General features: G+C 42.6%; 1 protein-coding gene across 1 annotated transcript in view; it reads right to left on the bottom strand.

Moving 5' to 3' along the window:
• Window positions 1-13666, bottom strand: part of SCFD1 (sec1 family domain containing 1) — a 275000-nt gene that overhangs the window by 228613 nt on the left and 32721 nt on the right. The window lies entirely within an intron of this gene.

The following is a 13666-nucleotide window of genomic DNA, read 5'->3' as shown; positions in this document are numbered from 1 at the left end:
CTATTATAAAAACTAAAAAGAAGCACTTCCTGCAAAGACAACAATAAATACTCACCTGTCTTCCTGCTGATCTTTGCTATCATTCCCTCCTACAAAAGCCCAAGCCATCCTTTTGGATGCTGCAAGACTTCTTACTATGCCACACTGAAATTTTAGATAAGCTTGAAAGAGAAGGAAGGGTTTCTTTTTTTTTTTGATTTATACTTACCAAAGTGGATGCAGCATCGGTTCGATGGTGCATCTGTCCCCCGGCACCTATGCCCTGAAAACCGAGCAATCGAACATCGCTGATCGCTCGGATTTCACAGTTCCGTGAGCAGAGAGCTGCAGACTGTCAGTTACAGCTCTCTGCTCATCTCCCTCCACGCTCATTGGAGAACGGAGCTGTGGAGGGGGCGGAGCAACTTTCTGAGAGGCTGAGACGGGTGTCGGTCCAGGTACCTAGTGGATCCAGACTCCCATAGTAAGGATGATGCAATGCCTGGACTGATATATGTGATGTCAGCAGAGAGTGGACTTCAATCCGCTCTCTGCTGAAAACGGGTCACAGGAGGTCACAGAAAGTTTTCAACTTAATAAAATGGGAAGCATAGCAGACAGTTGTGAGAGGCCACTTGACACAAATTGTTTTGCATCAATGATGCCAGAGGGACCAAAGCAGGAAAAAACTGGAGTCAGAAGTGGAGCAAGCCCCTCAAGGCCAACTCCACTCCTAACTTAAAATGAATTAAAACATATGTCTCTCAATCATAGCAGGAAGGCAGTTGAGCTGGACGAAACTAAAATTTGACATGTATAGCAATAAACCGGTCACTATGCTAGATAAACAACTGCATGATATAGCACCACAACCAAAGCCTGTAGATCTTAGAACTAGACACCATGTACTTATTGCTAACCCAATCAAGGTCCTGGTAGAATTCAAACACCACCTCTCCAAACTTTACTCCTACTTCAGGTCCCTTTCCTGCAAGAATGCAAGTACAATAATTTTTCCACGATATCTCACGCCTCATAACCTCTGAACAGAACTCTTCCTCTCTAAATGCTGACTTTATGGCAGAGGAACTCCGCTTGGCAATTAAAAATCACAAACCTGGCCAAATAACTACACTGCCTTATTCTATGCAAAAATTCTCTGATCTCCTGATCCCACACTTAATAACCACCTTTAGTTGCCTTAAAAAAAGGCATCTCCTTCATCCCAGAATCAGCATAGGCCAATATAGGGGTTGATTTATTAAAACTGGAGTGTGCAAAATCTGGTGCAGCTCTGCATAGAACCCAATCAGCGTCCAGTTTCTTTTTTGTCAAAGCTTATTTGAACAAGCTGAAGTTAGAAACTGATTGGCTACAAGGCACAGCTGCACCAGATTTTGCCCTCTCCGGTTTTAGTAAATTGACCCCATAGTCATGATTCCTAAACCAACCGCCAATCCCCAGTCTTGGTCTAACCATAGGCCAATATCATTTTTGAACACAGATGAAAGATACTGGCGAAAATCCTAGTCACTAGTAGAGGTCGACCGATATGGGTTTTTCTCTGGCCGATGCCGATATTTAGAAATCACGGTGGCCGATGGCCGATATATGATGCTGATTTTTTTTGGGCCAATATGTTAGGCCGAATTTTTTTTTCCCTTCATCTCATAAAATCTAACAGTTAGACCCCTTTCACACTGGGGCGTTTTTCAGGCGCTTTTGGGCTAAAAATAGCACCTGTAAAGTGCCTGCAAAACGGTTCCTCTGCAGTCTCAGTGTGAAAGCCCGAGTGCTTTCACACTGAGGCAATGCGCTGGCAGGATGTAAAAAAAAGTCCTGCAAGCAGCATCTTTGGAGCGGTGCATACCACTGCTCCACCACTCCTGCCCATTGAGATGAATGCGCACCGCTGCCGAACTGCATGCAAAGCGTTTCGCCAGAGGCGCATTTAACCCCTTCCTCAGCCGCTAGCTGGGTTATAAGCGCCCCGCTAGCAGCCGAAAATGACGATAAAGCGCCGCTAAAACTAGCAGTGTTTTACCGTCAACACATGCCCGCTCCAGTGTGACAGCAACCTTAACCACTTGAGCCCCGGACCATTATGCTGCCTAAGGACCAGAGGTCTTTTTCCAATTTGGCACTGCGTCGCTTTAACTGCTAATTGCGCGGTCATGCAATGCTGTACCCAAACGAAATTTGCGTCCTTTTCTTCCCACAAATAGAGCTTTCTTTTGATGGTATTTGATCACCTCTGCGGTTTTTATTTTTTGCGCTATAAACGGAAAAAGACCGAAAATTTTGAAAAAAAATGATATTTTCTACTTTTTGTTATAAAAAAAATCCAATAAACTAAATTTTAGTCATACATTTAGGCCAAAATGTATTCGGCCACATGTCTTTGGTAAAAAAAATGTCAATAAGCGTATATTTATTGGTTTACGCAAAAGTTATAGCGTCTACAAACTAGGGTACATTTTCTGTAATTTACACAGCTTTTAGTTTATGACTGCCTATGTCATTTCTTGAGGTGCTAAAATGGCAGGGCAGTACAAAACCCCCCCAAGTGACCCCATTTTGGAAAGTAGACACCCCAAGGAAATTGCTGAGAGGCATGTTGAACCCATTGAATATTTATTTTTTTTGTCCCAAGTGATTGAATAATGACAAAAAAAAAAAAAAAAAAAATATTTACAAAAAGTTGTCACTAAATGATATATTGCTCACACAGGCCATGGGCCTATGTGGAATTGCACCCCAAAATACATTCAGCTGCTTCTCCTGAGTATGGGGATACCACATGTGTGGGACTTTTTGGGAGCCTAGCCGCGTACGGGGCCCCGAAAACCAATCACCACCTTCAGGATTTCTAAGGGTGTAAATTTTTGATTTTACTCCTCACTACCTATCACAGTTTCGGAGGCCATGGAATGCCCAGGTGGCACAAAACCCCCCAAAATGACCCCATTTTGGAAAGTAGACACCCCAAGCTATTTGCTGAGAGGCATATTGAGTCCATGGAATATTTTATATTTTGACACAAGTTGTGGGAAAGTGACACTTTTTTTTTTTTTTTTTTTTTGCATAAAGTTGTCACTAAATGATATATTGCTCACACAGGCCATGGGCATATGTGGAATTGCACCCCAAAATACATTTAGCTGCTTCTCCTGAGTATGGGGATACCACATGTGTGGGACTTTTTGGGAGCCTAGCCGCGTACGGGGCCCCGAAAACCAATCACCGCCTTCAGGATTTCTAAGGGTGAAAATTTTTGATTTCACTCTTCACTGCCTATCACAGTTTTGGAGGCCATGGAATGCCCAGGTGGCACAAAACCCCCCCAAATGACCCCATTTTGGAAAGTAGACACCCCAAGCTATTTGCTGAGAGGCATGGTGAGTATTTTGCAGCTCTCATTTGTTTTTGAAAATGAAGAAAGACAAGAAAAAACATTTTTTTTTTTCTTTTTTCAATTTTCAAAACTTTGTGACAAAAAGTGAGGTCTGCAAAATACTCACTATACCTCTCAGCAAATAGCTTGGGGTGTCTACTTTCCAAAATGGGGTCATTTGGGGGGGGTTTGTGCCACCTGGGCTTTCCATGGCCTCCGAAACTGTGATAGGCAGTGAAGAGTGAAATCAAAAATTCACGCCCTTAGAAAGCCTGAAGGCGGTGCTTGGTTTTCGGGGTCCCGTACGTGGCTAGGCTCCCAAAAAGTCTCACACATGTGGTATCCCCGTACTCAGGAGAAGCAGCAGAATGTATTTTGGGGTGTAATTTCACATATTCCCATGGCATGTTTGAGCAATATAACATTTAGTGACAACTTTGTGCAAAAAAAAAAAAAAAAAATGTGTCTCTTTCCCGCAACTTGTGTCGCAATATAAAATATTCCATGGACTCGACATGCCTCTCAGCAAATAGCTTGGGGTGTCTACTTTCCAAAATGGGGTCATTTGGGGGGGTTTTGAACTGTCCTGGCATTTTATGCACAACATTTAGAAGCTTATGTCACACATCACCCACTCTTCTAACCACTTGAAGACAAAGCCCTTTCTGACACTCATTGTTTACATGAAAAAGTTATTTTTTTTTTGCAAAAAAATTACTTTGAACCCCCAAACATTATATATTTTTTTAAAGCAAATGCCCTACAGATTAAAATGGTGGGTGTTTCATTTTTTTTTTTCACACAGTATTTGCGCAGCGATTTTTCAAACGCATTTTTTTGGGGAAAAAACACACTTTTTTAAATTTTAATGCACTAAAACACACTATATTGCCCAAATGTTTGATGAAATAAAAAAGATGATCTTAGGCCGAGTACATGGATACCAAACATGACATGCTTTAAAATTGCGCACAAACGTGCAGTGGCAACAAAATAAATACATTTTTAAAAGCCTTTAAAAGCCTTTACAGGTTACCACTTTAGATCTACAGAGGAGGTCTACTGTAAAAATTACTGCCCTCGATCTGACCTTCGCGGTGATACCTCACATGCATGGTGCAATTGCTGTTTACGTTTGACGACAGACCGCCGATTGCGTTCGCCTTAGCGCGAGAGCAGGGGGCGACAGGGGTGCTTTTTTTTTTTTTTTTTTCTTTATTATTTTTCTGCTTTTTTTATCTTATTTTTAAACTGTTCCTTTCATATTTTTTTTTTTTAATCATTTTTATTGTTATCTCGGGGAATGTAAATATCCCCTATGATAGCAATAGGTAGTGACAGGTACTCTTTTTTGAAAAAATTGGGGTCTATTAGACCCTAGATCTCTCCTCTGCCCTCAAAGCATCTGACCACACCAAGATCGGTGTGATAAAATGCTTCCCCAATTTCCCAATGGCGCTATTTACATCCGGCGAAATCTAAGTCATAAAATGCTCGTAGCTTCCGGTTTCTTAGGCCATAGAGATGTTTGGAGCCACTCTGGTCTCTGATCAGCTCTATGGTCAGCTGGCTGAATCACCGGCTGCATTCTCAGGTTCCCTGTTGAGACAGGAGAGCCAGAGAAATACACGGAAGACGGTGGGGGGGGGGGGGGGGGCATTCCCTCCCACGGCTTGTAAAAGCAGTCTAGAGGCTAATTAGCCGCTAGGATTGCTTTTACATGAAAGCCGACCGCTGGCTGAAAAGAATGATACCAAGATGATACCTAAACCTGCAGGCATCATTCTGGTATAACCACTCAAAGTCGTGAATGGCGTACCTGAAGACAAAAAAATGGTTAACAATAAAGCACAGTAAACGGTAAAGTATAAAAAATTGCATACCTGAAAAGCAAACATGATAAAACATAACAACAATAAAACATTGCAGAATAGAATACAGTAAAAAAGAGCAGAACAATAGAGAGAGAATAGAGAGAGAGAGATCAATAAAACGACAACTATTTTTTTTTATTTTATATATATATTTTTTTTTTGACACTTTTTTTGTAACTAACTTTTGTAACTGTAACCGGTTCCAGGTTCGGGTCTCTCAAAATGCGATGGCATCTTGGGAGACCCTGTGAAAGTGTGCCTAGTCTGTGCAATGCTGTACCCTACGCTAATACTCAACTAGTGAATGGTAGCGTTCAAAACATTCACCAATGCAAAGACCAGGATTGTCAGGACAGGAGGGACAATAATAGCGGGTGTCACGCCTATATCCGCGCTTCCTGCAGACACGACATCTTTTTTGGGGGGGTTCGTTGGGTAGGGGTACTCGGGAGGACATAAAGAAAATGCCTCTCATGCAGCCGACTGCATTTGATTGGGGATGTGAATGGGGGAAGTACGGGCACTGCAGAAGCGGTGGGTTCCCAATTAGGATTGGCGAATGCAGCAGGAAGGGCACTATGGGCACGACGGGCCTGTGTTTGTCTTCTTGGTGGCAGCGGGACACTACTTGTGCTTGCCACCTCACCAGCTTGAACTGCACTTATGGGACTGGCCACGTCACCAAGTGTTACTGCAGTGCTGGTTTGACTACGACCGGGGTGTACTAGGGCGCTGGTGCTTGCCAGTTCACCAAAACGCTACCAAAAAAACTGTTAGCGATCGCAGGGATCAGGCCTGACTCTGCGAACGCTGCAGTTATGCGTTTAGTGTTTTGTAAGGGACAGTGATCGATCGATACTGCACTTGGGTGGGCCGGGCCGGGCGGAGGGGCAAAACGCAGGTGCTAGCAGGTATCTGGGCTGATCCCGCTAACACTGCGTTTTTGGGAACCCTAAACTGCTGGGGACGCTAGTATAGATCTGATCGGATCAGATATTGATCCGATCAGATACTATACCACTAAGGGAGGTGTACGGTGCGTGCGTGGGCGTTAGCGCTACTGGCGCTAACCTGACGCTGCCTGGGGCTTGCTTGCCAGTTCACCAAAATGCTACCAAAAAAACTGTTAGCGATCGCAGGGATCAGGCCTGACTCTGCGAACGCTGCAGTTATGCGTTTAGTGTTTTGTAAGTGACAGCGATCGATCGATACTGCACTTGGGTGGGCCGGGCAGAGGGGCAAAACGCAGGTGCTAGCGGGTATCTGGGCTGATCCCGCTAACACTGCGTTTTTGGGAACCCTAAACTGCTGGGGACGCTAGTATAGATCTGATCGGATCAGATATTGATCCGTACAGATACTATACCACTAAGGGAGGCGTATGCTGCGTGAGTGGGTGTTAGCGGTACTGGCGCTAATCTGACGCTGCCTGGGGCGACGCATATCACCGCCGGGCGATCAGGGGGCTAAACCTTTATTCGGTAATAAACGGCGGGTGCCCTGACACTATAAAAAATAAACGAACTAACCAGCGTCACCCGTAACAGTTATACGGTGATCAGTGGTGAAAGGGTTAACTAGGGGGCAATCAAGGGGTTAAAACATTTATTAGATAGTATATGGGGGTCCCTGACGCTATAAAACGCTGACGGCGAACCTAAATATTTACGTCCCTAACTAGCGTCACCAGTGACACTAATACAGCGATCAGAAAAATGATCGCTTAGCAACACTGGTGACAGGGGGTGATCAAGGGGTTAAAACTTTATTAGGGGGGGGTTAGGGGGGTATCCTAGACCTAAAGGGGGGTAATATTCACTGTCCCAACACTGTAACTGTCACAAACTGACACCATGCAGTAATCAGAAAAAAAAAAAAAAAAAAAAAAAACCTGCTGGTGTCAGTTTGTGACAGGGGGGGGGGGGGGGTGATTGGGGGGGGATCGGGGGGCGATCGGGGGGGGGGATCGGGGTGTTTTGTATGCCTGGCATGTTCTACTGTGTGTGTAGTGTGTTGTGCACTTACATTGATGTCTTCTCCCCTCGGCGCTGGAACGGAATACCGAGCTGAGGGGAGATGACATCATTTCCTTTGCTGCTGTTTAGCATACAGCAGCAAAGGAATGTTCCCATTGGCCGGCGGCGATCGCGAGGGGGGGGCCACGAACGGATGGCCTCCCCCTCATCTCGGATCGCCGGGGAACAGAACGGGACCGCCTCGGGCGGCGGGGGGGGGTCCGATCGGACCCCCCACCCGCGGAAGGCAAATCACGTACATGTACGTGATTTTGCCTGCCCGTGCCGCTTTGCCGACGTAAATCGGCGTTAGGCGGTCCTTAAGTGGTTAAGTAATAAGTGATACAGAATTTTTTTTACATTTAAACATTTATTAAACAAATCAAACCTCCAATCAGTTCACTTGTATGTATAATTTAGATAAAAAAAAAAAAAAAAAAAAAAAAACTATATCTTAAATATTAAATACACAAAAACAAGAATCAAAACTTTTGGACGAAAAAAAAATGGGCTAACTTTACTGCTTAGTTTTTTTTTTTTTTAATTCATTAGTGTATTTTTTCGAAAAAAATTGCGTTTGAAAGACCGCTGCGCAAATACCTTGTGACATAAAATATTGCAACCACCGCTATTTTATTCCGTAGGGTCTCTGCTAATATATATATATATAATAACTAAACAAATGAAAGTGCAGCGCAAACTGTTAAAAGCATTAAATAAAAAGTCCATGTAGTAAGACATATATTAAATTCTTCTTGGCACAAACAGACTGGTCCCCTTTTCCTGCGTCTCAGATGTCATATACAATTTCGTATGGGTATGCTTACCGGAAAGGATGGACCCCTTAATTACAGGGGGTCAGACACGCCTGGATCACATGTATCTTCACTGTGCAAATCCTGCATCCTCTGGTGTCAGATCTGACCATTCCCATCACTGACTGACGGTCAGATCTGACACCAGAGGATGCAGGATTTGCACAGTGAAGATACATGTGATGAGTTCCCAGGTTACGGCTTCACTTCAGATATACTGTTTGACCGACCACCGCAGACGAGATCTAAGGCAGCTGCCCATCAGATATTCATCCAGGCGTGTCTGACCCCCTGTAATTAAGGGGTCCATCCTTTCCGGTAAGCGTACCCATACAATTTTATATACGACATCTGAGACGCAGGAAAAGGGGACCAGTCTGTTTGTGCCAAGAAGAATTTAATATATGTCTTACTAGATGGACTTTTTTATTATTATTTAATGCTTTTATTTAATGCTTTTAACAGTTTGTGCTGCACTTTCATTTGTTTAGTTATTTGCTATTGAGGTTGGTGAATCCTTTAGTGTCCAGCTTGCATTCATTATTACGTTTAGTTTGCACTGATTGTCCTCTGCTTTATATATATAATGTTTGGGGGTTCTAAGTGATTTTCTAGCAGAAAATACAGGATTTTTACTTGTAAGCAACAAGTGTCAGAAAAGATTTAGTCTTTAAATGGTTAAACTGAGAGCTTCTACACACAGAGTTCAGCTCATTGAGAAGTGTAAATATTGTATCTTTTCAGCTTCTTTTATCAGACTTGGCAGGCTGCCCAGAGAGGAGAGAAGTCCCTTCACAGAAGACTTCAGGCAACTTGCATTGACTTCTATTACAGAAGTCATTTGTAAGTCGCACTGAAGTTATAATCGGCCTTTTTTATGAGCACAATCGGCTGATGCCGATTAAATAAAAAACGCCAAATATCGGCCGATATATCAGTCGACGTCTAGTCACTAGTATAAACTTTTTCTTGGGTCTTATCCACAAAGAGCTTTTTCAACTTGAGAGGAGCAAGTGATAATGTCTGCAATACAAACTTCTTATCTCACCTGAACCTGGTTGGTGGAATCTATGTTGTTCTCCCTCAACATGCACAAGGCCTTTGACACCCTTTCCTGGCAATTTATGACTATTACTCTCCGCAAATGGAGTACATTACTAATACTTTATATTCTGGGTCAAGGTTCTATATGCCCAGCTGATGGCCACAATAAAATATGATGAATTCACCTCTGACTCCTTCCCAGTAAGCTGTGCACCAGACAGGGCTGCCCTTTATCCCTGATTCTTTTTATTTTGACCCTAGAGGCCCTCACAGTTGCCATTAGAGCAAATCCTGACATTCAGTGCCTAGAACTTGCAGGTAAGCTCAATAAACAAATGATGTTCGCAGACTACATCCTTTTGCATGTCTCTCTCCCCCCCACAGTATCCTGCCCAATTTATTCAACACCCTTTGCAACTATTTAAAATCTTCAGGTCAATGAAGCCAAATCCAAAGCCTTAAAATTTAATTTGAGCCCCTATCTTCACCACCAGATTTAGAGAACTAAAACTTTACCTGGTTCACCTCATTGCCTTACTTATGTATCAACCTCAACCCTTCTTTCAACTTTCAATACAAGGCCAATTATCCTCCTTACCTTAAAGAACTTTCTAACCTTCTCCCCTCTTGGCGCACACTCCATCTTGGTTTGACAGTATCCATGCACTAAAAATGACTTACTTACCCAAACTTCTATATTATTTTAGGGTCCTTTTGATCCCAATCCCCAGTCAAATAATGTGCATTAAAGAAAGGAAACTTTTAAAATTCATCTGGCACCATGGCAGTCCAGGAGTAGTGGTCACCTTACTATATCTCCGAAAAAAAGTAAAAGAAATACTATACTGCAGCCCAAATTGCACCCTTAGGATCACTACATGCTTCTTGCAAACTGCCCCTCTGGAGCCTTGTTACCATTCATAATGCACTCTATTTCCTATCTTTAACTTAATCTGGCCACCCCCACCAAAGATCCCGAAAACAGATCCTACTATGTAGCATTCCTAAAGACCTTGTGAATTTTTCCAGCATTTTTCTTTTCATATTTTCACCTCACCTCCCACTTCCAGTGATCCTGCAAATCCATCATTCCTCTCTGCACTTGAGAACCCACAAGCCTTTCAATGGTGTTGTTAAATAGGTCTATGACTGCTTATAAAATGGCGTAAAATATCTGCAACACCTCAGAGAACACTAGAAATTGTCCCATGAGGGAACATTCTGATAACATGCAAATTAGAGATTACATTTGCACAGATTGGTCAATACGATTGACTCCGTTTAAAAATCACTGCCTGAAAAGCCCCCACTCTACAGGCCTCGTTTTCACTTAATACACTACCCTTAGCGACTCTATGATCTCCTCAAATCTCCTATATATTGAAAAGTGGGAGAGAGACTTCCTGTAACTGACAGAAGCAAATTTTCAGTTGCTCATTTAGTGAAAGAAAACTCTTCCATTCTGAATCCATGTTTTCAATAGGATTGAATCAGTTCTGAATCACAACTTAATTCAGGATACCTGGAAAGCGTTGCTACACAGGCATGACCTTCCCAGATGCGGGAAAAAATTAGTGGATTTCTTTTGGATTACTTTTTGCTGCCAGGAAACATTGGCTAAAGCTTGAAGAAACCAACACTCAATTTTGCGATGATGAAACAGAGAGTGATGGGCACTATGGTACACGAAAAACCCACTTAGTGAAAACTACTGTAAAATTCCTCAAGGTTTGGTACCCATGACAACAGCCACAAAACAAAAGGCAACAATGCGCTTGACTGGACCCCATGGATCTCCCTGTCCCTCCTCTTCCCCCCCACCATTCAATTTTTGCCTTACAAATCTGAATCTGAGCACTGTGCAGCTATAGCCAGCTTTCCCCTCTAGCTGAGCCAAGACATACAGTCAGGGCTGGAACCGTGACATATAGTTTTTGCCACTAAGGAGAGTTTTTAAAAGGGAAGTGACTGCCCTGAGCTTCAGCACAATGGCAATGAAGAAGGAAAAGAGGTCCCAAGAGCCACGCATCACACAAAACCTTAATGCAGAGTGGAAGCAGCCTCAGCCTACACTCTGTCCAGGCCACGCCCCTGTAATGTTTCGCCCCACCCACGGGGCTTAGACATAAGCCCCATTGGCAGGGTAAAAAATGACGGGGAGTGGCATGGACAGAGTTTAGGCTGAGGTTGCTTCCACTCTTTACATGATGGTTTCGTGTGATGTGTGGCTATTGGGACTGCTTTTCCATTTTAATTGACTTCTACGGAGACAAGCTCGTTCTCTGCCTGTACTCCCAGCGGTTGCCAGCATATAAGGATCTACTAGAGGCTGAAGTGGCAGCCTCAATTTCTTTGTATGGAGTTCAGCACAATGGGGCCTCGGGCAAGAAGAAACAGGAGCAATGCCGGAGGCAACTGACAGCACACACTAATTCCGGTAACATAATTATTGATGGCCAAGTTCACCTTTTGACAAAAAATAATAAAATGCAAATATTTTTGCACAAAAAAATGTGAATTTAATATTTTTCAACAGGAGCCTGCAAAGCACTGCAGTGGACCAGTGGATCACAGCTGCAATGTCAGGCTCCTGCAGACAAGCCCTACAGCTGAAGCAGCAGGTTGAAAGCTGAAGAGCTTGTGAACACACTACAAGGGTGCTCATCAGTACCCTCGCAGTTCACTGAGAACTACAAGCCATCTGCCATGGTGGCAGACTCTCATTCAAAGATTCCTGTGAATGAATGAAGCGGCTGTGCGGCGTGGAGGTTTTTTTAAAATGTGAAAACTGTTGTGGTGAGAGGATCCCCTGCCCACTGTAATAGGGGGAGATCAAGGGGGATGAGGAGGACATGTGCTGAAGCATGTTAGACGTTACACTCTAAATATGGGTGTAACATGTTACCTGCTTCAAAAGGTGAAATTATCCTTTAATGTGAAATGTATGTTCTTTTGTTAAAGAACATTAATTGTTTTCAAATTGTTATGGTAAATGTTCTACTATAAGGGATTAAAAAGAGTTTGGCAATACTTCACCTGTAGGTCACAGGAGTGCACTTAGTTCTGCACTCCTTTGACCCAGATTTATCCTACAGTAGGCTAAATCATCGTCTGCTGTCGTCACAGAGCCAGTCCAGGCTCTGCAGGGATCCTGCCAATAATGCGCGCCGCTGAGAACCTGAGTCAGCCATTCCTGCCCCTTTCACATTCTGGCGCTCCAGTGAGCACTGGAGAGATATAACTGTGCTCAGAGAAAATCCGAACTTAACGATCAGCGGTCCTTGATCGCTAAGTTCTCAGTGTAGACCTGGCAGGGGACAAGGTAATAATTTAAGTAAGTAAAAATGTTTGTTATTTTTAATTTCCTTTTTTTCTTAATTTTCTGCACTCACTTCTGGGAGTGTCAAATGCCTTGTTCTCGCCCACACAAACTCTGCGGTTCCATCTGATGGTCTCTACATGTCCTGTGGTGACGTAAGGGTCAGGGAAAGGAACCACACCATAAAGAGGGGGACAAGGAATACCAGACTCCCAGAAGCAGATGCAGGAGATTTTCAGCAAGCATATTCCCTTAACAATTTCTACAGCAGCCAGGAGTCTGGGTAAACTTTACAAGCTGACTGTCAGCTTTCAGGTTGAAATTGCAACTTCCACCATTTTATTCTCAAGGATCTCCAATTTTAGAATATATAATCTAAAAAGCAAACAATGTCTTGTGAGCTACCATGTAGAGATCCAGATGATAATTAAACGTAATTAAAGGACAGCTGCTAGCATTGACTATGTCCCATATGCTCGTGCCAAACAAAAATTTAAACCAATATAATGCTGCGCTATCCAAATATAATCAAGTGATTATCTTACTTAATCCTAATAATACTAACTACTGTTTAATAGTGATGGTGAGGTATTACATTCTTATGTAATTTAATCAAACAAACATAACAATGCAATCTGATGCGATTAAAATTTTCAATCATAAACGACTAGAAATTGCAGTCTTGTGCGATATTCCCAATGACAATCTGTGTACCATACACCCCTTTATAAACAAATGTTGCATTCATATACAATAGACAACTTGCAATCCTATACAATAATTGCAGTGACAACTTGTAATTTTCATAAATCTATATAAATTATTGATTACTGATGCACTTTTATATAGATTTATGAAAATTACAAGTTGTCAATGCAATTATCGCATTTATCGCAATGATCGTATTGGATTGCAAGTTGTCTATTGTATATGAATGCAACATGTGTATATAGAGGGGTGTATGGTACACAGGTTGTCATTGGGAATATCGCACAAGACTGCAATTTCTAGTCGTTTATGATTACAAATTTTAATCTCATCAGATTGCATTGTTATGTTTGTTTGATTAAATTACATAAGAATGTAATAACTCACCATCACTATTAAACAGTAGTTAGTATTATTAGCATTAAGTAAGATAATCACTTGATTATATTTGGATAGCGCAGCATATATAATGTTTGGGGTTTTTACCTATGCTTCAGGCCTAAAATGTGCATAGTATA

This window comes from Aquarana catesbeiana, linkage group LG13 (genome assembly GCF_042186555.1).
Source record: "Aquarana catesbeiana isolate 2022-GZ linkage group LG13, ASM4218655v1, whole genome shotgun sequence".
NCBI classification, from domain to species: Eukaryota; Metazoa; Chordata; class Amphibia; order Anura; family Ranidae; genus Aquarana; species Aquarana catesbeiana.
Note: the sequence above shows the minus strand (reverse complement) of the source record. Positions and strands in the feature narration are given on the sequence as shown.